This window comes from Bufo gargarizans, chromosome 5 (assembly GCF_014858855.1).
Source record: "Bufo gargarizans isolate SCDJY-AF-19 chromosome 5, ASM1485885v1, whole genome shotgun sequence".
Lineage (NCBI taxonomy): Eukaryota > Metazoa > Chordata > Amphibia > Anura > Bufonidae > Bufo > Bufo gargarizans.
Window position 1 is genome coordinate 346,065,411 of NC_058084.1, and position 27,850 is coordinate 346,093,260.

General features: G+C 41.0%; 1 protein-coding gene across 2 annotated transcripts in view; it reads right to left on the reverse strand.

Annotated features, from left to right (window-relative positions):
• The window catches only part of CREB5 (cAMP responsive element binding protein 5), a 506,504-nt gene that overhangs the window by 336,592 nt on the left and 142,062 nt on the right, over positions 1-27,850 (reverse strand). The gene's annotated exons all lie outside the window — the stretch shown is intronic.

Sequence of the window (27,850 nt, forward strand, 5' to 3'; positions counted from 1 at the left end):
ATCCTCCAACAACACAGGAGATTTCAAAGACCGGTCAATAATAGGTCTCCTCCTAGATGTTTTGAATGTTGGCTTAGTATCTGCCAATACTGCCTCTTGGAGAGGTGTGTCCCAAAGTTTGACTACTCTAAGGGTCCATTCACACATCCGTTGTTTCTTTCCTGATCTGTTCCGTTTTTTGCTGAACAGATCTGGACCAGATCTGAACCCATTCATTTTCAATGGGTCCTGAAAAAAATCGGACAGCACAATGTCTGATTTTTTTTCAGGACCCATTGAAAATGAACGGGTCCAGATCTGGTCCAGATCTGTTCCGCAAAAAACGGAACAGATCAGGAAAGAAACAACGGACGTGTGAATGGACCCTTACTGTAAAGAACACTTTCTTTCAGCATTACTCAGTATACTGACCTGAGAAAGCAGATACTAATGACACAAACCTTGCTTCACTGGTGTGCAACACGGTGGGCTAATGGAAGTTGATTACATGAGGAGACTTCCAATGAGTTTGTGCTGCGGTGGAGTCAGGAAGATGAGGCACTATAAGGTACTGTGCACTATACATGAAGTTAGGGAAGTACTGTACTGCACTGTACGTGAAGTCTGAGAAGTAACGGGGTCAATTTATCAACCATCATCAAAACAACCATCATCAACCATCATGCAGAAACATTATGCAACTTTTTGGGTCATAAACACATGTGGCTCCTAAAATATCATGATTTAAAGATGACCAGCAAAAGAGAACCAGTCGAGTTTTTAGAAAAAGGGATTGGGTCAAATCTGGAGAAAACATATTAATGTTAACTAAGCTTTTGCCCATAAAAGACATTTTGACATGCATTCTGGTGAAACTTGATGGCACGAATAATACTGCAGACTGCATTTTTTGTCTCCAAAACTACCTGATGAAAAATACCTGTAAACAATGTTCTAAATCAACAAGAAATACAGTCCTGATCAAAAGTTTAAGACCACTTGAAAAATGGCAAAAAAACATATTTTACATTGTTGGATCTTAACAAGGTTCCAAGTAGAGCTTCAACATGCAACAAGAAGAAATGAGAGTGAGACAAAACATTTTTTGAGCATTCAATTAATTGAAAATAACAATTAAACTGAAACAGGATGTTTTTCAGCTGATCCAAATTTTAGGACCACATGCCTTTAAAAGGCCAAATCTGTGCAAAGATGTGTATTCATTGTCATTTTCTGTCAGGTAGTCACACGTTGTGATGGCAAAGGTGAAAAAACTCTCCCTTTTTGAACGTGGTCGGGTTGTTGAACTGCATAAGCAGGGTCTCTCACAGCGCGCCATCGCTGCAGAGGTGGGACGCAGTAAGACAGTCATTTGGAATTTCTTAAATGATCCTGGGGGTTATGGAACAAAAAAGTCAAGTGGAATACCTAAAATAATTTCATCAGCACTGAGCCGGAGGATCCAATTGGCTGTCCGTCAAGACACTGGACGATCCTCAACCCAAATAAGGCCCTTACTGGTGCTGACTGCAGCCCCATAACCATCAGACAGCATCTGAGACTGAAGGGCTTCAAAAACAAAAAACGTCTTCAAAGACCTCGTCTCCTTGAACGCCACAGAACTGCTCATTTGGACTTTGCAAGAGAGCACCAAACATGGGACATTCAAAGAAAGTTTTATTCTCTGATGAGAATTTTTTTTACCTTGATGGTCCTGATGGTTTCCAACGTTACTGGCATGACAAGCAGATCCCACCTGAGATGTTTTCTACGCGCCACAGTGCGGGGGCGCCATAATGGTCTGGGGTGCTTTTTCCTTCAGTGGAATAGTGGAGCTTAAGGAAATGCAGGGGCGTCAAACGGCCGCTGGCTATGTCCAGATGTTGTAGAGAGCATTCCTCATGACTGAGGGCCCTCGTCTGTGTGGTAACAACTGGGTTTTTCAACAGGACAACGCTACAAAAGAGTGATGTTATTCTCCTGGAAGAAGTCCCTTGTCCTGCGGGCATTGTGTACTGTAGTACACAATGCCCGCAGGACAAGGGACTTCTTCCAGGAGAATAACATCACTCTTTTGGCCCATCCTGTATGTTCCCGTGATCTAAATCCAATTGAGAACCTTTGGGGATGGATGGCAAGGGAAGTTTACAAAAATGGACAACAGTTCCAGACAGTAGATGGCCTTCGTGCGGCCGTCTTCACCACTGGGAGAAATGTTCACCTCATGGAAACGCTTGCATCAAGCATGCCGAAACCAATTTTGGAAGTGATAAACAATAACGGCGGAGCTACTCATTACTGAGTTCATGTTTGGAAGTTGGATTTCTGTTTTGGAGGGGGGTTTAGTTTTTTTTTTGGAGGTGTGGTCCTAAACTTTTTATCAGCTTAAAAACAGCCTGTTTCAGTTGATTCGTTGTTTTCATTAAATTGAATGCTCAAAAAATGTTTTGTCTCACTCCCATTTCTTTTTGTTGCATATTGAAGCTCTACTTGGAACTTTGTTAAAATCCAGCCATGTTAAATATGATTTTTTGCCACTTTTTAAGTGGTCTTAAACTTTTGATCACGACTGTATCTCTGAAATAACTACATGAGCTAAACATAAAGAAAGGGTTCAAGCTCTACCAGAACTTAGAAGCATGCAGAATGATGAGGAGGCGTGAATAAATTCTGGATTTCTGATAAATATAAAGGAACCATTAAAAGCCGGCCTGCTGTATATCCAGCCCCACAGTTTCAAACATTTGTTTTACGATTTAAGATGTATTTAACACCTCTGAAGGAGTAAGACTCAAAGCTATAACTGAATGGCATAAAACCAGTTGCACAAAGAAAAATAAATACGCCTTTCAGTGTGGACGTCTTATGGCTTTGTCAGAGCTGGATTCAAACAAGAGTATTTGGAATGAAAGTTCAAAGTGACAATATGAGAAATGGCAGGTCTCAAAATTATAAGTGCTGTATTAATAGGCTCAGGAAAAAAAATCAGTAGACGGTTCTTTACATAGAGCAGCTTGTATGTAGTACCGGAACCAAAAATAGCCTGGTTATGGTAAACCGCAGTAGTGGTAGCTCCACACACCTCATTACGGAGAACACTGCATGAGTCTCATGAAATCTTTTTTTCCATAGGTGTTCTCAAAACAGTCCTCCTCTACTGGAGCACCAAAACCCAATACCTAACCAAGTGCTATAAGTAATATTAACCAAATTAATTACTAATACTATTTATTCAATGCCAATGGCATTATATTTGAATTTAGGTACAGATGTTGAACAGCAGAGTTTGTCTGATGTAGAAAAAACTAAGCTTGTTATTTGCCACACATCACCCTGATATCACAATTTAACCTGTGGTTTTACATAGGACTGAAGGTAAGGCTGGCCAAACACCTCAGGCAGCTGTGCTGAGGCCAAAGATGCCTTAATTCAGTATAGTGGCACATATGATCTCGGCCCCAAATTATTGTGATGATATATGGTAAAGTTACAAAATTATCATTAAACAGGTGTAAAGGAACCCAAAATGAATATAATTTTCAAGCCCAGCAGTTTCTAATGGGACTTACAGTCATGTGAAAAAATTAGGACACCCTTTGAAAGCATGTGGTTTTTTGTAACATTTTTAATAAAAGGTTATTTCATCTCCGTTTCAACAATACAGAGAGATTAAAGTAATCCAACTAAACAAAGAAAACTGAAGAAAAGTCTTTTCAAGATCTTCTGTAAATGTCATTCTACAAAAATGCCTATTCTAACTGAGGAAAAAGATAGGACACCCTTGCCCCTAATAGCGAGTGTTACCTCCTTTGGCTGAAATAACTGCAGTGAGACGGTTCTTGTAGCCATCTACCAGTCTTCGACATCGGTCTGAGGAAATTTTACCCCACTCCTCAATGCAGAACTTTTTCAGCTGTGAGATGTTTGAGGGGTTTCTTGCACGTACAGCCCTTTTCAAGTCACCCCACAGCATCTCAATGGGATTCAAATCTGGACTTTGACTTGGCCATTCCAGGACTCTCCATTTCTTCTTTTTCAGCCAATCTTTGGTTGATTTACTAGTATGTTTTGGGTCATTGTCATGTTGCATGGTCCAGTTCCGCTTCAGCTTTAATTTTCTAACTGATGGTCTCACATGTTCTTCAAGCACCTTCTGATACACAGTAGAATTCATCGTGGATTCTATGATGGTGAGCTGACCAGGTCCTGCTGCAGCAAAGCAGCCCCAAACCATGACACTTCCACCTCCATGCTTCACAGTTGGTATGAGGTTCTTTTCTTGGAATGCTGTGTTTGGTTTACGCCAAACATGTCCTCTGCTGTTGTGTCCAAATAATTCAATTTTGGACTCATCTGTCCAAAGAACATTATTCCAGAAGTCCTGGTCTTTGTCAACTTTATCTCTGGCAAATGTCAGTCTGGCCTCGATGTTTCTCTTGGAAAGCAAAGGTTTCCTCCTTGCACACCTCCCATGCAAGTTAAACTTGTACAGTCTCTTTCTGATTGTAGAGGCATGTACTTCTACATCAACAGTAGCCAGAGCCTGCTGTAGTTCTCGAGATGACACTTTAGGGTTTTTGGAGACCTCTTTTAGCATCTTGCGGTCTGCTCTTGGGGTGAACTTGCTGGGGCGACCAGTCCTGGGCATGTTGGCAGTTGTTTTGAAAGCCCTCCACTTGTAGACTATCTTCCGGACAGTGGAATGGCTGATTTCAAAATCTTTTGAGATCTTTTTAAATCCCTTCCCAGACTCATAGGCTGCTACAATCTTTTTTCTGAAGTCCTCTGACAGCTCTTTTGCTCTCACCATGGTGCTCACTCTCACTTCAACAGTCAGGAGCACACCAAACTAAATGTCTGAGGTTTAAATAGGGCAAGCCTCATTCAACATGCAGAGTAACGATCTACTAATTATGTGCACCTGGTGTGATATACCTGTGTGAGATCTGAGCCAATTTAAGAGGGAATACATGTGAGGGTGTCCTATCTTTTTCCTCAGTTAGAATAGGCATTTTTGTAGAATGACATTTACAGAAGATCTTGAAAAGACTTTTCTTCAGTTTTCTTTGTTTAGTTGGATTACTTTAATCTCTCTGTATTGTTGAAACGGAGATGAAATAACCTTTTATTAAAAATGTTACAAAAAACCACATGCTTTCAAAGGGTGTCCTAATTTTTTCACATGACTGTATGATCAAAGCCAAGACAGAACTCTGTAGTAATTAGAAAAAAATATATATCTCTGATCTCTTTACTAATTTACACACTATAGATGGTCACCATAAAATATACATGACAAAAAGATGTGTTAAAAACAATTAGTAGGTAGAGAACATGACACAGGACACAGTAAAAGGTAGGACCATCCATCCATCTAATGAGTAAGAAGAGCTCCTAACTCTCCCCTGATAGATGACCTCTGGAAAGAGAAGGATTGGGCCCCATCCTACTGTTCTCCCACTTGAGGTGTCTGGCAGTGGCTTTCTCCTCACTCCAATTGGCCGAACAAGCATTTGGTTGACAGCTGTTGAAGGTGTATCGGCACCTTATGTCAAATCATAATGACACACAGGCCCGCTTTTGCCATGAGGCGAGATTAAAATCTTTGAAGGGGTGTCATTGTCGCTGCCTGTGACCGATGCCCCCCTTGCCAGTAGCGCTTTACTTTTCCCTTTATAAGATGCACTTCATCTTATAAAGGGAATACTAGGGAGCGCTTCCATTATGTTTGTAGGAGGTGGGGGAGTGAAGTGCTGTGAGCACTGTACTTACCCCTCCTCCTGCTTGTTCTTCTCAGGTCCCGAACCACTTGTCCTGGCTGCCTTGAGCATCAGGACATACAGACCTGACGCTGCAGGAAGTCAGGTGACTACAGCGCGGGCCAAGAGAAGAGAACGGGAGACCGCTGGACCAGTAGAGGACCGGCGGAGCAGGAAAGGTAAGTTAATTTATTATTTTTAAGTCTGATCTGAGGTCTGATATTGGGGGTCTTCTGAGGCCTGATATGGGGGGGGGGGGTCTGAGGCCTGATATTGGGGATCTGAGGCCTAATATGGGACGTCTGGAGGCCTGATATGGGGGGTCTGGAGGTCTGATTGGAGGATTTCAAAGGTCTGATTGTGATGATATATGGTAAAGTTACAAAATTATCATTAAACAGGTGCAAAGGAACCCAAAATGAATATAATTTTCAAGCCCAGCAGTTTCTAATGGGACTTATGATCAAAGCCAAGACAGAACTCTGTAGTAATTAGAAAAAATATATATCTCTGATCTCTTTACTAATTTACAAACTATAGATGGTCACCATAAAATATACATGACAAAAAGATGTGTTATAAACAATTAGTAGGTAGAGAACATGACACAGAACACAGTAAAGGTAGGACCATCCATCCATCTAATGAGTAAGAAGAGCTCCTGACTCTCCCCTGATAGATGACCTCTGGGAAGAGAAGGGCTGGGCCCCATCCTACTGTTCTCCCACTTGAGGTGTCTGGCAGTGGCTTTCTCCTCACTCCTATTGGCTGAACAAGCATTTGGTTGACAGCTGTTGAAGGTGTATCGGCACCTTATGTCAAATCATAATGACACACAGGCCCGCTTTACCATGAGGCGAGATTAAAATCTCGCCTCAGGTGGCATCTTTTGCTGGCTTTGAAGGGGCGTCATCGTCACTGCCTGTGACCGATGCCCCCCATGCCAGTAGCGCTTTACTTTTCCCTTTATAAGATGCACTTATACTGACACACCTAAATAAGAATATGTGCTAGATACCATAAATGTGATTGTATCTGCCCCACTAAGTAAGCGGCAACTTAAAATGCTCTTCACCTCACCCTACAACTTGTGTTTTTTCATGTATCACTATCTTATGAGAAGTCTCTGAATGATCAGGTTTAGGAGACATGACAATATAAAACCAATGCCTCATAGAGTTGCCTCATTGAGTAAAATGTAACATTTAGCTATGCTATTCCTGTAGCTATTTAAGAGTGCGGGGTAGACAGTGGTGGCTTATCACTGGAGATGTCCCCAACGTCTGTTCGCGGGTCATCCTACCACACTGACCGCTGCTGATAGAAAAAATGTATAGGCAGCAACACTAGAAAGTCGTGTGATCGGTGGGGGTCTGATATCTGTAACCCCCATGATCAGCAGAGCAATCAATGGTTGACCATGCAGCCGGTAGAAAAGATTGGAGCAGAGCAAACAGAAGATGATGTAGCATGTCGTGTTGATGCCAATAAATTGTAGCGATTGTCTGCAGCCACTGTGGTCGGATCCCCACAGATCCTAGGAGTACGCCCATAACATCTGCTATCTAACACTATAACATGATTGAGAGTTCAAAAGTTTCTGGTTTCCAATGTGGTGGTGGGCACAGTATTTTATATTGATTTAATGAAGTTATAATAAAGTAGTGAATGAGATGATGTCACTCATCCTTTCTGTACACGCCTTCATATAAAGTAATGTCACAATACAACTGTTTAAAAAATAAATGAAAGTATAGACCAACACTCAAATATATGGAAAAAAGCAGGATTTTAATGAAGTGGGGGTAGGTGCAATGTGCAAATGAAAACTAAAAGTCGCACGGTATGATGGTATACATATAAAATGGTATTATGATAAGGTAAAATTAGGGTAAAATCTGAGTAAAAACAGAATAAAACGCAAAGTCAGCTCAAGACTTTGAAACGCGTTTGAGAAATCTGCACAGAAAGAAACACTCATTAAAATCCAGTTTTTTTCCAGATATTTGAGTGCCGGTCTTTACTTTCATTTGCATTTCATTCCTTCTGACTGGGTGAGTCAGCTCAGACCCAGAGCACCTCACATATTGCAATATTAGGTGAGCCACCCCTTCTCTTCAGCTTATCTGTTTAAAAAATAAATAAATAAACTATGGACATAGGCTATTAGAGCATATGTTACTTCTATTTCAAGTTGCAAAAAATGAATGAATGAATGAAGTGTCCTACGACATTTTCAGAAGTCTATTGCAGATTCATGGTCATCAATATTAAACCAAATATGCTGTCCAAATGTCACAATTGATACAACACCGTGGTTATTCTTAGCACTACAATATCAGATCAACATGTCACACTAGAGAGATGATGTGCCCAAGGAGTATGTCATTTACATTTACTGGCAATAATGACCTGATTTTGTGAATTGAATCATCTGACTTTCACCCCATCATTTCCTTAAATGCAGTAGAAGTACTTAGTCAGCTCCCCCCCACCCTTTCCAATTAAAATTGTATTTATTTGTATGGATAGAAACAAGGTCCAAACTTGTAAGAGAAAGAAAGAAAGAGAAAAGAAAGAAAGAAAGAGAAAAGAAAGAAGTTTTTACATATAAAACTCAGACACAGCTGCTGAAAGTTGTAAATCACTTATTGAGAACTTTATTGAGGACAGGAGCTTCTTCAGGATTATGTACACCAGTAAAACAACATGGAGCCGCTCACCTGGTGGCAAAAGGAGCAGCTCATCCCAGCATAGGTAGAGAGCGGTAGAGAACTGTACATACGGTAAACCAGAGAGGTGCTACTAGACTGCACTGCATGTCTAGTGAAATGCTTGAGACCATGTTACATATATCACATTGTTGTTAGGACAGTAGCTTTCATCGGTGTAACCTTGGGCTTCCACAGAACAGGACTAAATACATATGAACGAGCATATTTCAATTTGAATTTAATTTAAAAACAAATCTGCTGAAAATAATGCATTTTTGAATTTTGCGTTTAAAACTTCATGACAAATACTGGTTTGCAATAAAAAAAAAATGGAAGGATGTGCAAGCATGGGCAACTCAAACAAATCTTTCGGCTATTTTAAGGGTTGAAAACTTTTAAAATATACTGGTGAAACTCGAAAAATTTGAATATCGTGCAAAAGTTCATTTATTTCAGTAATGCAAATTACAAGGAATTGCATTAATGCAGCTTAAAATTTGAATATTCTGAAAAGGTTCAATATTCTAGGCTCAAAGTGTCACACTCTAGTCAGCTAATTAATCCATACCCCCTGAGCAAAGGGTACCTCAAAATTGTGACTTTGGGTTTTCATAAGCTGTGAGCCATAATCATCCAAATTATACCAACTAAAGGCTTGAAATATCTCGCTTTGCATGTAATGAGTCTATCTCATATGTTAGTGTCACCTTTTAAGTTGCATTACTGAAATAAATGAACTTTGCACGATATTCTAATTTTTCAAGTTTTACCTGTGTGTATATATATATACACTCACCTAAAGAATTATTAGGAACACCATACTAATACGGTGTTGGACCCCCTTTTGCCTTCAGAACTGCCTTAATTCTACGTGGCATTGATTCAACAAGGTGCTGATAGCATTCTTTAGAAATGTTGGCCCATATTGATAGGATAGCATCTTGCAGTTGATGGAGATTTGAGGGATGCACATCCAGGGCACGAAGCTCCCGTTCCACCACATCCCAAATATGCTCTATTGGTTTGAGATCTGGTGACTGTGGGGGCCATTTTAGTACCGTGAACTCATTGTCATGTTCAAGAAACCAATTTGAAATGATTTGAGCTTTGTGACATGGTGCATTATCCTGCTGGAAGTAGCCATCAGAGGATGGGTACATGGTGGTCATGAAGGGATGGACATGGTCAGAAACAATGCTCAGGTAGCCCATGGCATTTAAACGATGGCCAATTGGTACTAAGGGGCCTAAAGTGTGCCCAGAAAACATCCCCCACACCATTACACCACCACCACCAGCCTGCACAGTGGTAACAAGGCATGATGGATACATGTTCTCATTCTGTTTACGCCAAATTCGGACTCTACCATTTGAATGTCTCAACAGAAATCGAGACTCATCAGACCAGGCAACATTTTTCCAGTCTTCAACAGTCCAATTTTGGTGAGCTCGTGCAAATTGTAGCCTCTTTTTCCTATTTGTAGCTGTTGTAGCCCACCTTTCTTTCCCATTCTGACATTCAGTTTGGAGTTCAGGAGATTGTCTTGACCAGGACCACAACCCTACATGCATTGAAGCAACTGCCATGTGATTGGTTGACTAGATAATTGCATTAATGAGAAATAGAACAGGTGTTCCTAATAATTCTTTAGGTGAGTGTATATATACTGTCCATCTACTCCATTTATTCAGTTTACAGATAAACTACGGCCACTTGCTTCTAGATTCTTACTCTTTTTGTCTGAGCTTATGATCTAACTCATGGCAGACTTTGCAAAGCCCCAGCTTTACATGAGAAATGCAAACAGTTCATGTAATAAAAACCAGCCAACATATTGAGATTGGCCTTGTTCCAAACACTTTATATGTTTTATTTCAACCAAATCTCAGCAATGAACTGAACAGTTACTGCAGTTTCTGTGGAGAATTCACCTTGGTATATAGAATATATATTCCCAGATATTGCTAACTTCATAAAACCTGTCTCTGTAATAGACTTCTCTCCTAAACTGAATCACGTATTTAATTTCAAGAGTTAGACCTGCAAACTTTTCTATATAATATCTCTGAGTGTCATTAACCGGCTTTATACCTATAATAGACAATGCTTAATATGAAGTCAGTGTTGCCCATTTCAGGCATAAAGGCAGTTATACTCGTATTCAGAAATGTGGACTTAATGAGAGTTATCCAAGCATAGGTTCAGTGCCTCCAAAAATAGTGATTTAAAGTTTATGGCCTTAAAATCCATGAAAAATATAATTAAATGTGCACTATAAAAAGAAATAGCCTAATGATGCTTGCCTTCTACTATAAAGGTACTTTAATATAGAGGCTCAGTAATCAGCACTGTTGCCTTGGACCACTGAAGTCCTGGATTTAAATCTGACCATAGATAACTTCTGCATTGAGTTTGTATTTTGGGGTTTCCCCCCACACCCCAAGAGAATACTGATAGGTTATCTGGCTTTCTATGAAATTGGCTCTACTGTTTCTGTCTGAGACAGGGAAATTAGATTATGAGGGTAGAGACTGCATTCTCTGTACAGTGCTGCAGAATATGTTGGCATCACAGAAGCAGAGGGAAATGCAGTAAATAGTTTTACAGCACATGTACCGATGAGGTGCTAATAGACCGAATTGCTCAAATGTTCCAGTGTAGACAGACTCTAAATTCGGCACATCTATCTTCATGGATGCAACTTGGCCGATGATCTGTGTATGTGGAGCTGCAACTAATGTGCAAATAAACACACACTCCTTTTGAGGCCCCAGAAGGTTACTAGATGGTCTTCAAGAGCCTTAAGGATGCAGCCACAAACTCAGGTGTCCTGATGCAGTTTTGGAAGCCAAAACGAAAAGTGAATTTAGAAAATAGGGCAGCGGTACTGTCCTTTACACTGTCTCTCCTTTTATAATGCACTCCTGATATTGCATCAGAAAACCTGAACGTGTCGCTGTACCATAAAAGGAGTATCCCATGAAAAGTATTACTATGTGATGAAGAGGGCATTTTAAATTATTATTGCAATACAGATGCAATACAAATATTGTTCTTTTTATATACATTACATTTTCCTCTCTGGTAGCGCCCCCTGCTGTTCATCTTTCTGGTCCACCATCTCATGCATTCTGTGGTAGACTAACATGCTCAGCAGCTTCCCTGCTCTCTTCTTCCCCCCACTGCTGGCATAGTGATCTCATAGAGACGCCTTCTTTTCATTCATCCCTACTTCTAAATTCATAGGAATATATAGCCATATATTTCTCTAGACAGTGGAGCTGGAGATTGTGGGAGTATTACAGTCCATATCTATCTCTGGGGTATATGTGAGGGACTGTTTTTCTATGCAGTAGATGAAGCGGTTAACAAGAACTAACTGCAATGCATCCTGGAAGATGCAGGTGCTTGACTGTCACCATTGAGTTCCTGCTTGCCCACAGCAAGGGAAGAAAGTCCTCTAGATATGCCGATAAGTGGGTGAAAAGTTTTTAATTTACAGAATGCCCCTTTAAGCATGTAACTGACAGATTTATCAGAATAAGCCCTTTACAAATTTTGCCAATGCATCCTGGAAAAAGGCAGGTGCTAGATTATTTTATTTGAGCTCCTGCCTGCCCACATCAAGTGAAGAAAGTCATCTATATAAGCAGATAAATGAGAAAAAATCCATATATTTCAATCCATATATTAAACCGGTCACTCTTCAAAAACTTGCCTTGGAAACAAGCTGTAGACAGCTGGATGGCAATATTCAGTGACACTACTAATCTCCCTGCTGGTGTACAAGGCACAGTGCCCTATACTATAGCATATTTATGTCCACCATGGTCCTGCCCTGGTCCTCTGTGAATACAGAGTTAGGTCTAGTTCACACAAACGTTTTTTTTGCGAGTGTACAGGCCGTTTTTTTGTGTTCCGTATACGGTCCGTATACGGAACCATTCATTTCAATGGTTCCGCAAAAGAAACGGAATGTGTTCCGTATGCATTCCGTTTCCGTATTTCTGTTTTTCCGTTCTGTTGAAAGATAGAACATGTCCTATATTTAGGTGCAAATCACGTTCCGTGGCTCGATTCAAGTCAAAGGGTCCGCAAAAAAACCTGAACGCATACGGAAATGCATCCGTATGTCTTCCGTATCTGTTCCGTTTTTGCTGAACCATCTATTGAAAATGTTATGCCCAGCCCAATTTTTTCTATGTAATTACTGTATACTGTATATGCCATACGGAAAAACGGAACGGAAAAACAGAACAGAAACGGAAACACAACGGAACTCAAAAACTGAACAACAGATCCGTGAAAAACGGACCGCAAAAAACTATAAAAGCCATACGTTCATGTGAACTAGGCCTTACAGGTAACTAACATTATTTTGTTTTGGAATAATAAATGTGATGGTTGATCATTGCTATCAGGGCAAAGGTGTAGACAGTGGTGGCAATTAGGGATGAGTGAATCGACTTCGGATGAAACATCCGAAGTCGATTCGCATAAAACTTTGTTCTCATACTGTACGCAGCAGAAGTTTCGTACAGTATTAGAATGTATTGGCTCTGAGGAGTCGAAGTTATTGATTCGCAAAGTCTCGCGAGACTTCGCGTAATAACTTCATAAATTAATTTGGACTGTAAAAAACCATTTCCCGAACTCGGGTTCAGTTCCAAGGTACCACGAGACTTCGCAAAGCAATAACTTCGGCTTATTGGAGCCAATACATTCTAATACTGTACGGAGCTCCTGCTCCGTACAGTATGAGAACGAAGTTTTATGCGAATCGACTTCGGATGTTTCACCCAAAGTCGATTCGCTCATCCCTAGTGGCAATACTAAGGAAGCATGGTGTAGATGGATTCGGGCCTGTATAAGAGAGGCCCATGAGCCACACACAGCTGCTAAGCCGCATTTTGGCCATGGTGGGTATGCAGACAAGCAAGCTGCATATAACATTATAACACACATAACGTACCATGTCCATGAAGCTGACACCAGTACAAAAAGCGGCAAATGCTATTACCATCTTTGGTTTACTACGTCGTGGCACTCCAACCTGGACCAATGCAATCAAGTAAATAAGCACATTTGTGATGGTCTATCTGGATCTACCTGAAAAATGTGGCATGAGAATAAAGCCACTAGCTTATCAATGTTCTATTAAACGCCACCATTGGTATTACTTTGATTTGTACATCACCTCAAAATAATGGTGCTAAGTACAAAATACTGTATTATTGTTTTAGACTACCTACTACCGCCTACTATACTTGATGTGATAGGAAGGTGAATTCATAAATGAAACAATATACTGTACTTTTATAAATGCTTCTGGATAAGAAATACAGTCCGATAAGTTATGACTTTGGAAAGCTCCATAAGCCGGTGTTCATCTAGTCTTCTTCCATTTCAATCAGACATTCATTTTCAGATGGTAGCTGACTAATTGTATCTAATTCAGGAACATTATGAGCTTAGAAATTATTAGGCATGAAGGCTTCAGCCATCTTTGAGCGTTCCATATCTTAAATTACTATGTCTACTACACAGAGTAAAGCTATTATAGACCCTCCTTGGCCAAAGGACAAGCACAAATTCATGTTGGATTGCCTTATGGCAAAATCACTAAATTGTCTACTTGTTCATCCATCTTTATCCCCAAGATTAAACAAGTCCATCTCAATACAATGTGAATATTTCTGGTAGCAAGAAGTTTTTTTTTTAACAATCTCGACCCCAAGAGTGTTTGATAAATGACCTCCCTGCCTGCCCCGTGTATTAGTATGGTCTAATAACATAATTGCATGTTTATCTCTTGCCTGGAGGAGCAACTCAACAATGCCTTCTTGTTCCAGGCAGGCTGAAACTCCTTCCCTGTCAATCTCATTTACCAGCAAGTTTAGAAGAGTAGTCCTAGCTCTGATTGAGTTATCTCCATTGTCTAAAAAGCTAAATGCACTATTTCATCCCTGCAAAGCTCCATCCTCATTTCATGACATTATTGAATTACTATTTTTACTCCTGAATTTCCTCATGCATCAGCCAAGTAAAAGGGGCTTCTGTAACCCAGTGGTCTTCTGACCTTGACTATAACGTTTATCTCTGCAGAAATAATTGGGTAATGTCAAGGCTTGATGCCTTTAAATGTATTGTTCTGTCAAAGTCCAAAAGCTTTGTCTTAATTTGATAATAAAGAGATGGAAGCCAATAGGCACATATATCAGGATTATTTATATATTACAAGTCAACATTAGGAAGGAACTTGCAACCATTCTTATATACTAATCTCCGTGCTATGAAGCACATCACTAGGTCATCTTTTTTGTTGTGATGACATCTAATGGTTCTTTTACAGGGACCAAGAGTGCGAGAAATCATTGTTAATAATATGAACATTTGTTCCTGATAATTGCCACCATGTTAGCTGCATTTACATGCAGGCAATCACCGCTTCAGTATGGGGTGTAACCATCGTTCCTATGATAATGTTTTGTTTGTCAGCAGCACATCCCTAGAGTACATGATGGTTTGTAGTTTACGTGCTGCATTAGAAACGTGTTTTGCATTGGTCAGTTATATGAACGCTCATGCCTGATAACTGTCCCGAACTTTGACCTGTGTAAAAGAGGATTTAGGGAAAATATAGACTAGAGATGCATTTACTGCATTTGTATTATAAATATAGGACATATCAACGAGAATTGATCCAAATTTTTTAGAGCCGATACCGATAACCTGTGAACTTTCAGGCCAATAGTGATAACTTATATTCTGTGCATTTTCATTTTAGAAAAAAAATAATTCCTACACAAATCTGCTGATAAATTAACATGTTTATTGTCAATGTTTAGCTTATTTTTGAAAATCTTTCTTTTTCATTGGTAAATATGTACCTGGCTGTTACTGATGTATTGCTGAGAGCAGTCATATGATAAATATATACCTCATAATATTATACATATACAGTGTGTTAAACCTCATACTACATCATACACTCCTTATATACCTCATAATATTATACATATACAGTGTGTTATATATTATATACCTCGCTCATACTACATCATACATACACTCCTTAGAGTCCTTAAATATCGGATAATAGTATACATAACATATACTGTGTGTTATATATTATATACCTCAGATCACATACACACATTACATTATATACCTCATACTATTATACATATACAGTGTGTATATACCTCATACTAACTACATCATACACACAATACATACTATATAATGTCTGACTCTGTATGATGTAGTATGAGGTATATAATACATAACACACTGTATATATATATATATATATATAGTTGAAGAAAAAATGGCGGCACTGGTGCTTAAAATTACAAAAGGTAGGGTGCACGTCCCAAGGGGAATAGGCTTCTTACCCCGTTAAGTAAATCCGGAAAGACGAGAGGCACTCCAATGATAAAGAAATAGTGAACCTTTATTCACCCAGGTGCAACGTTTCGGCTCTGCTATTGAGCCTTTCTCAAGCATACTATATATAATAGTATGAGGTATATGAGGTGTGTATGATGTAGTAGGTAATATATAACACACTGTATATCTATAATACTATGACGCACGTATTTATTACTATATCACACACTGTGTATACGGTCTCGGCACTCTTTGTTTCTCTGGTACCCTGGCCTACACTGACAACTTTACCGCCTCTAGATCGGTGACGTCAGTCCTATCGACTAGCGTCGCCTACGTAGTCCTATTCGGGGACGTTCCAGGCAGGCACGCCCACACGCGTAGTCTCTCCTGTACTCCCGCGATAGTTGGCACTGGCAGCTGACAGACATGGCAGACTCTGAGACTTTGGGCGGGCGCACGCGCGGTGGACGCATTATCAGTAAATCGGCAAGGTTAGATGCCGATACCGATAACTTACAAAATTATGAATATCGGCCGATAATATCGGCAATTCCGATAATCGGTCGATCCCTAATTTTTAATTATGACTAATTAGAGTGTTGCTAAATTTTGCAAATAAACAAAAAATGCAGTGCAAAAGTGTCTATAGCCTTAGTGGGAGGACTGAGAGGACTGAACACTGTCTGCAGGTATTGCAGCAATTGGTCATATAGGCAGTGCCTACTTCATTGCTCATGGCAAACCAGCAATGTCGTTGTCTTCATTCCAGACCTCTTTGTGCCGCTGGGTTGAAAACATCAAGGGGAAATGGGTATTCCCTCTGGTATGGCTGACCTTTATAAGGTCAGCCATAATAGACGTATTATGCCATCTATTGATATGCAGTTTGTTCTTCTTTGGGGGGGAAAGGCAGATCAAGGATCTGGAAGAATAAGCACAAAGCCACCATTCATATTGTTCTCTGACCTAAATGTAGACCTTGGCTCCACCGTACCAACTTGTTTAAGCTCCTAAACTGCAAAAACCAGACTGCAGATTAAAATAAAAAAAAATTTCTTAGTTGAGATAAAGATGCCAATTACTAGAATATGAAAGAAAATAAGAGCCTGATCACACCTGTGAAACTCAATAAGAAGCCTTTTGGCTTTAATGATATCCGAACAGAGATGCAGAATCCATTGTTCCTTTGAGCCTGAAGAAGAGACTTTATGGAACATGTTGAGCTTGTAATAACTATGCAATACTTACTGTCATAAATCTTTATAGTAAAATATGCGCTTATGTCATAGCTGTTGCTCTTCCTTAATCTATTGAATACTTCTCGGCAGCAATTATAGTGACTTGCAAAATGGTCAAAACTGCTAAATGAAATAATCTGTAGTGTGCCATAAAGTCCTGTTCCCATACATCTACTACCATTTCCTCAATTACTTCAGTTATAGCTTAAAGTCAGCACCCTGAAAAGACTCGAAATGAACAGTGTTATTGCTACATGTTATTTTGTTAAGTATTAATATCAATTATTTACCAAGAGAAATCGACATAACTGGACCTTTGGTCAACATGAAAATATAGTACTTAGGCTACTTTCACACTTGCAGCAGTGTGATCCGGCACGCAGTTCTGTTGTCGGAACTGCCTGCCGGATCTGCCGATCTGGATGTGACTGAAAACATTTGTGAGACGCATCCGGATGCGGATCCATCTCACAAATGCATTGCAAGAACAGATCCGTCTCTCCGCTTGTCAGATGGATCCGTCTTGTATCTTTTTTCACATTTCAAATCCGGCATTCCGGTATTTTGAATGCAATAATTTCTATGGGGAAAAATGCCGGATCTGTCTTCAGTTTTTTTGGCCGGAGATAAAACCTTAGCATGCTACGGTTTTATCTTTTGCCTTATCAGTCAAAATGACTGAACTGAAGACATCCTGATGCATCCTGAACGGATTACTCTCCATTCAGAATGCATGGGGATATGCCTGATCAGTTCTTTTCTGGTATAGAGCCCCTGTGACTGAACTCTATGCCGGAAAAGAATAACGCTAGTGTGAAGGTACCCTAAAATATGTGTTACTAAAAAGTCAGGCGGCAACCATTTCAAGGGTTCAGTCTACACTACCTTTCTTTATTTTGCCTAGCCCTTTTATGTTTAAATGTTTGGGCAAAATCTTTACTAGGACTGTGTCGTTTTCAAGACAAACATGAAAACCTTGTTGTCAATGCACACCCATACTATGTTGTGGTTTTAAATCTAAATGGATTCAAAATTCTGTGCTGATTAATTTTGTAATATATTTAGATGTCATAGATCTGTTTCCCTGATACAGGGTTCTAAATCCCCTGTGTAGATATATATTTATAAGATAACATGGTCACTGTCTGCAGTCACCACTAGAGGGACCTAAGGAGCTTATTGCATACTTTTGTACATGAAATGGTCAAAAACCTTTCAACAAACTTTGCATAGACTTGGCTAGTAAAAGCGAATATAAGATACTTTGTAATATTTATTAGAGAAAAAAAATATTTTCTCCACCTATCAGCCACTTCTCCTCCTCTTCATAAACTAACTAACTGAATTCTCTTCTAAATATATTCTTTAACACTAAGACAGACTGTCAACTCACTGAAGGATCAGATTACAGCTGCCCATAGCAATCTATGGAGAAAGGAGGAGGGAGAAACATTGAGCTGCAGTGAAAGACACACTGATAGGGAGACACACTCAAAAGCTGTAGCAGGTAATGGCAAGTGTTATATCTCACCACAAATGCTTTATTCACATCAGTATGGCTCACTACTTCTCTATAGCGCCCTCTATTGTGCTTTTGAGTGAGTGGAAGTGTTAGAGAGGGTTTACTAGATCATTACATGGGATGAAAGACCTCTCTTATAATGAGAGGCTTGAAAAATCAAGTTTGCTTGATGCCTTAGAGATGATCTTATTCAATTTGTGTAATCATAACAAAGAAACTGGCAGATTAATTAAAGAGCATCTGTCAGTAGATCTGCACCTATGACACTGGCTGACCTGTTGCATGTGTGGCAGCTGAAGGCATCTGTGTTTGTCCCATATTCATATGTGTCCACACTGCTGAAGATGACATTATCACTGCCTGGTTCTGTCAATCAAAGTGTAGAGGGCACAGCAGTTGCAGAGCGTGATGAGACTCTAGGGGTAACGGCAACGCCCCCGTTGCTCCTAGGAATTTATTTGCATATATTAAAACATCATATTTCTCAGCAATGCAGGCACATATGAACATGGGGCCAACACAAATGCCTTCAGTTGCCAAGCGCACATGTAACAGGTCAGCCAGTTTCGTAGGTACAAATCTGCTGACAGATGCCCTTTAATTTAAAGGGGTTGTCTCACTAGAGACAATGGGGGCATATTGCTAGGATATGCCCCCATTGTCTGATAGGTGAGGGTCCCACCGTTGGGACCTAGCTCCTAAACAGGGCCCAGAAAGTAGTGTAGGGTGCAGTGCGCATGTGCAGCTGCCCTCCATTCATTTCTAAGGGGCCGCCGAAAATAGTTGAGTGCTGGCTAGGCTATTGCCGTCGGACCCCTAGAAGTGAATGGGAGCGATAGTTCCTCATGCACGGTGCACTAACATTCACTTCTATGGAAAGAGTGATTGGTGGTGGCTGGACCAGAGTCCTTCAGCCATCACTTTGGCCCGCTCTGTTCTTGATATAGGTGCGAGTCCGAGACCTGCACCTATCAGACAATGGGGGCATATCCTAGCGATATGCCCCCATTGTCTCAGATGAAACAACCCCTTTAAGGAATATAAACGACCAGGGGTCCTACCGAAGAGCAATTTATTAACAATAAAAGTTATAAGGACAATCCATGCAACATGTTTCAGCAGAGTACCGCTGACTTCCTCTTGTGCGTGAGGGGGTCTGACAATGTGGGCTGATATAAGGTCTAATGGGGGTTTGACAATGTGGGCTGATCTGAGGTCTAATAGGGTTCTGACATGGAGGGCTGATGTGATGTCCTGATAGGGGGGTCAAATGTGATGTCCTGATAAGGGGGTCAGATGTGATGTCTTCATATAATGGCCTGATCTGATGTTCTGATATTTATGATGGCCTGATCTGATGTCCTGATATTTATGGGGGTCTAATCTGATGTCCTGATATTTATGGGGGTCTGATCTAAGAATCTGATATGAGGTCTGATGAAAAAAATTAAAATTCTTATTTTCCTCCTCTTAAAGCTGGGGTGCATCTTATCATCGGGCGCGTCTTATAAAGCAAAAATATGGTACTTACCATGCTCCCCGCGGAGCTCCTGGTCCCCGCACCACCGCTACTGCTTCTCCCCGTGCACGGATGAAAACATCTGGTGTCAGGGGGGGAGCAGCCAATGGCAGGCAGGGACGGGGACAAGCCTCCCTAGCATCGCAGGTGGGACACTTTATATTAATGGATAACCCCTTCAAATTTGTGAATTGACCTGGCATTAGGATTGACCTCTGCTCAGTTTAAAGACATTTAAATAGTCATAGAGACATATCAAAAGTTTAGATCGTGGGGGTCTGAGCGCTCAGACCCTCACCGATCCCTAGAACAAGGGGATAGATGCACACACATAGCTCTCGCTCTCTCCTCGCTGCTGAAGATGTAATCAAGACAGGCCTATAGACTTCTATGTAGCCTGTCTTGTGCAGCAGGGACATAGAGATCAATATGTGCGAGCTTCTCTGTCTTTGTTCTACAGATCCTTTTTTTTTTAGATGTCTCTATGATTTATCAAAAGTTTTTTGAAAAGTTAGTGACCCGGTAAGTATTTTAGCTTGCCCACTAATTATAAAAGTCTTATTTTTTATTATACCATAACATGGTTCAGATGTACTCATTGCATTCGCTTTACATCCAGCATTGACCAGGCGTTCCTTAAATGCATCCATTCCTTTCAGCACAGCAGCTATTACATTACTAGTATAATAAAGGTCAGTTGATAAGTCCATAGTGCTGTGACCTGGCTTTCCATTACTGCACTATTATATTTATTACACAGTTTTATATTTTAACACATTCTTCAATTTTCTATGTCTAACCTACTAAAAGACCATATGGCTTTCATTTATTTAGATCTTCCGCCATTCATTCTGCTCTTGTTCTTTTTGTTCTTTCCCTTCATCCCCTATTGTACAATTCTCGTTTTCTGAACTGCACTCAGTTCTGAGATTGCTATTCATATACTATATTATCTATCATTTGTTTAAATTCTAGATAAAAATAGTTAAAAAATTGACATTAAAAATAGGATAAAAAGGCAATCCTAGCAAATTTCATCTTAATTCTCTCATTTCCTTTGATCCAATGCAATCAAGAGAAAAAATACATAAAGAAATCTTTTCTGAGTGTCTCAGGATGTCAGCTGTTTACCACCTCCTCTTCATTGTCCTGTATCCGGCTGCAAAGCTATCCATACACATTATACTTTTCGCGAACAGTGGGTTCAGACGACACACTAATGTGTGTGAGGAGCTTCTGACTGTGCCCCGACAGATGATGTCAGGAGAGACAAGGATTGGGCTAAACCAGGCAAGCTCAACCTGCGGCTCTCCAGCTGTTGCAAAACTACAACTCCCAGCATGCCCGAACAGCCTACAACTATCAGCCTACAGCAGGGCATTGTGGGAGTTGTAGTTTTACAACAGCTGGCGGGCCACAGGTTGAGCATGCCTGGGCTAAACAAATACAGTATTTTCAACCAATCCTTTTGTTCTCTTGGGAGATAAGCCACCACCAGAACTGTCTGGCAGCGACTTTCTCCGCTCTACTATTGAACATGTATGTGTATGGGGAAGCCAGGGGGGAGACGAGGGAGAGATAGCTGATCGATCATTTGGCCTAAAACTGTTGAATGCGAATGGCCTGCTTACAACAAGTGGCTGCAGCAGGACACCCCCCATTCTTAAGACTAACAAACAGTGTGGGAGTATTATCTTCTGTTCACTTTTAGCATAGATTTTAGTGTTCCTTTAATTGACCATATTTATTAAAAATGGCATATTTTTTGCCGTACAAAAAGTGGAGAGGACAGTTTTTAATCAAGTTAGCACATTTTGAAATCTGTGAATGTCAGAAAGTCTTTTTGCAACTATTGTACTATGAGCAGACATTGCAGAGGTGAACACATTCACTTTTCTTATCACTTTTCAAAAGGTGCAGCGAGCAAAAAAGTAAAAAACTGATTTACTAATCCTGTAAACCAGAGGTAGGCAACCTCCAGCACACCAGCTGTTGTGAAACTACAACTCCCAGCATGCATACTGGCTCTGCTCTTCTAAGAACTATCATAGAAATGAATGGAGCATGCTGGGAATTGTAGTTTCACAACAGCTGGAGTGCCTAAGGTTGCTGATCCCTGCAGCAGACAGTGTAAACTAAAGGCCCCTTTACATAGGCCAATGATTGGAGCTATTATCAGGAAGGATCATTCCTATGTAAAGGTGCCACCGCGATCACCCAATGAACTAGCAAACATTCATTCATCGGGGAAAAGCATTGTTGATGTTGTCATCTAAATCATCGTTTCTGGGCAGCAGATCATCCAGTCCCATTAGCCATCTGCTGCTCAAAAGTAATGATTCTCTATAGGCATGAGCGATCTGTGGTCCCCATAAGGATGAGATAATGGCATGTAAATGCAGCTTTCACCTCCTCTAACAAGCAGGCAATTATCAGGAACAAACAATTTGGTCCTGATAATTGCTTGCTGTATTGGCCCATGTAAACAGCCTTTAAACAGTCTAAACTCTCTCAGGCTGGATGATAGATGTGGTGCATGACTAGACACTTTTGTCTTTATACCACCTATTGGTTGACTTACTGTGCAACAGAATTTTTTGCCAAAATTTTGGAGCAATTTTCGCACAAAATGTTACATCTAAGGCCGCACCCTTTTCCCACTAAGCCACACATTTTCATGCTAAACCATGCTCCCTTGGCGAGTAAAGTCACATGGATTTTTCTCAACATAGATGCACCACATTACACCAAAAAATGCACTACACTGCTCCAAATATTGGCACATTTTTTGAGAAAATCTATCGCAGCCGCAGCAATAAGCAAATAAACTACAATTGCATTACCTTTGGAGCTGGAGTTTACTTTATTTATTACATATGGGGTGGGAACGCTACTGACCAGGATCATAACTAGTAAAATCTTGGCTCCTCCCATCATTTGCATACATTGGCCTACATACTGTATATTATCCTATTTATGGCAGTTTTTGATGTACATTGCACACTTTTCAAAAGTTGAATATGAATGTGCAACAGAATTACACAATTTATGCAAAAATTGGTATAAACAGGTTATTGTGGGCCAATGACTGAACCAAAGTAAACTGCTGCTATCTTCGCCATGACGCTTCCACATGCAACCGCAGAAAAGTTTACAAGTTAAAATGACCGTTGATGCTTCCCTTTAACGGCAGCTCCATTTATCTTTCCAGGTGATTTTTTTTTAACTATTTCAGTTCTTTGATAACAAGCAAATTAATATGGCTTCTGAGGTTGGCCCAGCAGAAAAAAATCCCCTTGATGTCATTGGTACAAAGTCAAACTTAAAGCGAATGTTTCACATTCATCAATGTACTTTTAGATTTTCTGCTGAGAAATAATGCTGTCCTTCCACAACATTTCCGATTTAAAACTGGCAAGTACATTGGACAGTCAAGGTTTCCTAATGTGAATAGGAGAGGAAATTCAATGCTATTCTATGGCCTTGGCTTATTTCCTCACTGTGTGAAGCATATTTTTCCTCAGGAAGATCACTGCTCCATAATCACAGTGCGTTGGATTCTTCAGAGACTTTAATCTATCAGCACCATAAAGAGCTAAAGAAAATACACAAGGAGCGAGGTGTTCATGTTTGTATAAGCATGGTTCACAATTAACCGCCTCCCAGGACTATGCGATAGCAATCTGCATGCTTAAATATATAAATGGGAAAAATGAGTACATCCACAGTGACCACAAAAATGTCTTCAAATCATCTACATTGACTACATTTTTTTAAAATAAAAAATCGGTAAATGTTAGGGCGTTGTCACATTCAGTGGCTGCTGCTCGGCCATCATATGACCCAGCCTTCACTGAGATGCACCTCTATGGTCCAGGCCTAAGAAAAAACGTGTAGCTCTTTGGTAATGGCACGGATTTCCATACAGTATTAATCCGAAGTTATGAACAATGCTGCACCACCCTACATCTCTTTCTACCACCCTACCCGTGCTCTCCGTTCAGCCAATGACGTACGACTGACCTCCACAAAAATCCAAACCTCTCTCTCCCGGCTCCAAGATTTCTCCCGAGCTGCACCGGTTCTCTGGAATGCCCTACCCCAAGAAATCAGGCTCAATCACAACATGCACAGTTTTAAGCGTTCGCTAAAAACACATCTTTTCAGGGTGGCCTATCACCTCCCTTGATCTGACCCCCCATAGCCCATTTAGGATTCCCTGAAGCTGAGCCTCCACTGCACCTAGATGCACTTCGTATATTGGCCGCTGACCGGCTCATGTGGCTTTATATCTGCTCCCCTAATCTCCCAAGATGGCTGGACTATCGTACCTAACAAGCACTTCTACCTTTTGTGTCACCCCTATCCCCTCATAGATTGTAAGCTCTTGTGAGCAGGGCCCTCATTCCTCTTGTAATAATCGACTTGTCTATTGCTGTTATTTATGACTGTTTGTACATGAACCCCTGAATTATTAGCCGCTGCGTAATATGTTGGCACTATATAAATAAAGATCATTATTATTATTATTATTATTAATGGCCATACAGTTTTCCTAAGAAACGTACAACCATTAACAGCAAGGGGTCAAGCCATGGCTTTTGGCGTCACTGTGGCAATGGCTCGGAACTGTGAGAGAACCGGTAGGGCGCGGTCACATGGCACAGCTACGCAGCGCTCATTGTGTAGTGAGAACTGAGCGTCCCCAAAAGGTGGACAGGTATTGATGTAACTTATTACAAACCAAGGAATGGCTGCTCGGTAACCTACAAAACAGTGCACCTATTAACAAGGCCCAGTGACAAAACACTCAGCTTGTACTTAAATGGGTTAATCCATTATTAATCTAAAAAAATGAAAATTATACATAATCTAGTACATCTAGCAAAGCTAGAACCAGCCCTGTACCTCACATGGATGCAGAGATCTCCCCATTCATTGCTTAAATTGTTCTGCTAGATTTATTTCAAGCTGGAAGTCTAGGGGATATGTCCTCTCTTAGAAAGCGTGTCCTGTCTGCTGCAGCTAGTGGTAACTGAAGGATGGAACTGATGTTTGTGCTTCCATCTCAGTGAGCGGGACTGAGAAATTATAAAAACAGCAAACAGCAGGTGGCACTATACAGACAGATTTCATTGAATAACTCAGTAGCTATAATACATTTTTAATTACATGCAATTACAAAAGTATTCAGATCCAGGTGCCGGTTTGAAAACTGTAGAATAGTATTCATGGGACAACCCCTTTAAGTTACATGCAGGGCCGTGTGGTTATTGATGCACCGTGGCTGCTTCTCAGCCGCTGCACAGCCGCCCCGTATAGCCATATCCTAAATCTATTCATACTGTAGTTGTCAAAAACCTGAATGATGGATGGAGGAGTGCTGTCCAGGTGTTTTAGGAGATTCTGAATAAAGGATGAATTGACAAGCTGTAGATTTGTGGCACAGACATTTCTGCGACTGTCCCATTCATCGCAATAGGGTTTGCAGAAATCCATGTCCTTGCTCCTGAAACAACCCCATTCAGAGAAATGGAACTGATTTTCACTTGATGAAATTTCTGCAACAAATCTGCTGCATGTGAACATGCCCTAAAGGAACCTTTCGTGTGTAAACCTCAGAAGATGTGAAGCTTGAAGCTACTGAAATTAGATGCAATATCTGTACCAGGACCCTCTAAGGCTAGTTTCACACCTGCAGTGTAAAATCCGGCAGGCTTCTCCAGCAGAGCACTGCCAGATACAAATTTCAGGACTGGTCCCATTAAGTATAATGGGGTCCGGCGTAGATCCGGACCCCATTATACAGCGGTTTGTATCCGGCCGATTCTCATTATTGTCTGCCGGAATGACAATAATGAGAATCGGCTGGATACAAACCGCTGCATGCTGCAAGTTGTGTCTGGCTGATTCCCGTCACTGTCTGCGGGAACAGGCTGTCGGGATTCACAGCGGAGGTGTGAAACAAGCCTAAGGGCTCACGCACACGACTGTTGCCCGGCCGTGGCCGTATTGCGGCCCTCATACAGCGGGTCTGCAAAACACGGGCGTCGGCCGTGTGCACCCCGCACCACGGATGCGGACTCATTCACTTGAATAGGTCCGCAGTCTGGGAGATGCGGCACGAAACAAAGGCACGGATCGGAAGCCCACGGAAGCACTATGGAGTGCTTCCGTGGGTTTTCTCTCTGTGCCCCCGCACGGCAAAAAAGTAGTGCATGAAGCTGTCTTCTGGAGAAAAAATGTAACCCTGTTCTCCTGGCCCTTTGTATTCATTACATCTACTCAATAAATCACTATATTTGTGAAATCATGGACATATAGAGCTACCGTGCATAGCTGAGAGCACTGGGCTGTCAACCAAGGTGCATTTAGATGGGCCGATGAGCAGCAGATTGCCAGGAAGAAAGCGTTCCATCCCAACAACTGGCTGCTCGTTCAGCGGAGGTGAAGCACTGTATTTACATGCAGCGATCACTTCCACAGTATGAAGACGAGAGATCGCTATTGGCATCGCTCGTCCTCATATAGCTGCATTATTTCTGGGAAGGAGATTGATGTTTAGACAGCATGATCTGATGCCCAGAAATGATAATTTAGGTGCCAGTACGAATGACAGTTTAATCCAATGAACGAGCGGTTCACTCATTGATAGGGTGATCGGTGCCACCTTTACAAGGGCAGATTGTCGGGAACAAGTGTCTAAATCCACCTTAAGGCTTCATGCACACTACTGTATTTTCAGTCTGCCTTTGATTTGCATTTTTTCATATTGCACACTGAACCATTAATTTCTATGGGGCCGCGGAAAAAAAAGGCGGACAGCATACGTCATCAGTGCGCTGTTCACATTTGTGCAGTCATATGGCTGTCCTGCAAAAAAAAAAAAATACGTCCGATCATTGTAGCAGGGTGGAAGCTTATGTTACGGCTGACACCAGATTAACCCGTTGGAAAAATCCACTGTGGTGTGGAATATACACCAAAATCTGCATGGAAATTCACGGCTTTTACTGTTTCATATAAAACAAATACATTCAATATACTTTCAGTGTCATAGTTTTCTACATGTGGTCATGGAGTACCCCAGAGCGGGCACTACCATTCTTTCTACCTGCTACTGTCTCTAAGGGCTAACAAATAATGTAACCCGTGTAGTTGATTCCAGGTCCTTTGATATAGTGCCTTAATAACATGGCTATGTAACTTATGTATTGTTATTACATGTACTGTGCTTGGTTCACCAGCAGGTGGCAGTGTAATTGCATCAGGCATAGACAGATCTTAAGATAGATTGGAACTTACCTTTATATCCCCCCCCCCCACCCCTCTTTGGGAAGAAGTGGGCTTGTCCTGTTACCTACCAAGGGAGGGGTTGCAGGAAGCTATGGTCAGTCGATAGTCGAAAGTGAAGTTGAGAATTGGAAGGAGAACAGACATGTCGCAGTAAGGGGTTCTCCTTAAGGAAAGCAGCTCATAGATCACCCTGACTCATTACAGTTCATAGACTAGAGTATTACGAGGGGGGTCAACAGCCAAAGGCACCCCGCTCAAAGGTACAAGAAAGTCCAGATACCATACCGAAGCCAGAGTCTAGCATGGCAGAAAAAGATAAAGCAAGGTTTCCAAGTTTGCCTGCCAGTTTACCCCAAAACATGCTGGAGCCAAGAGAAAGATCAAGTGTTGTCTGGATGCAAGTTTATTCAAGTAAAGCTGTTGAACTG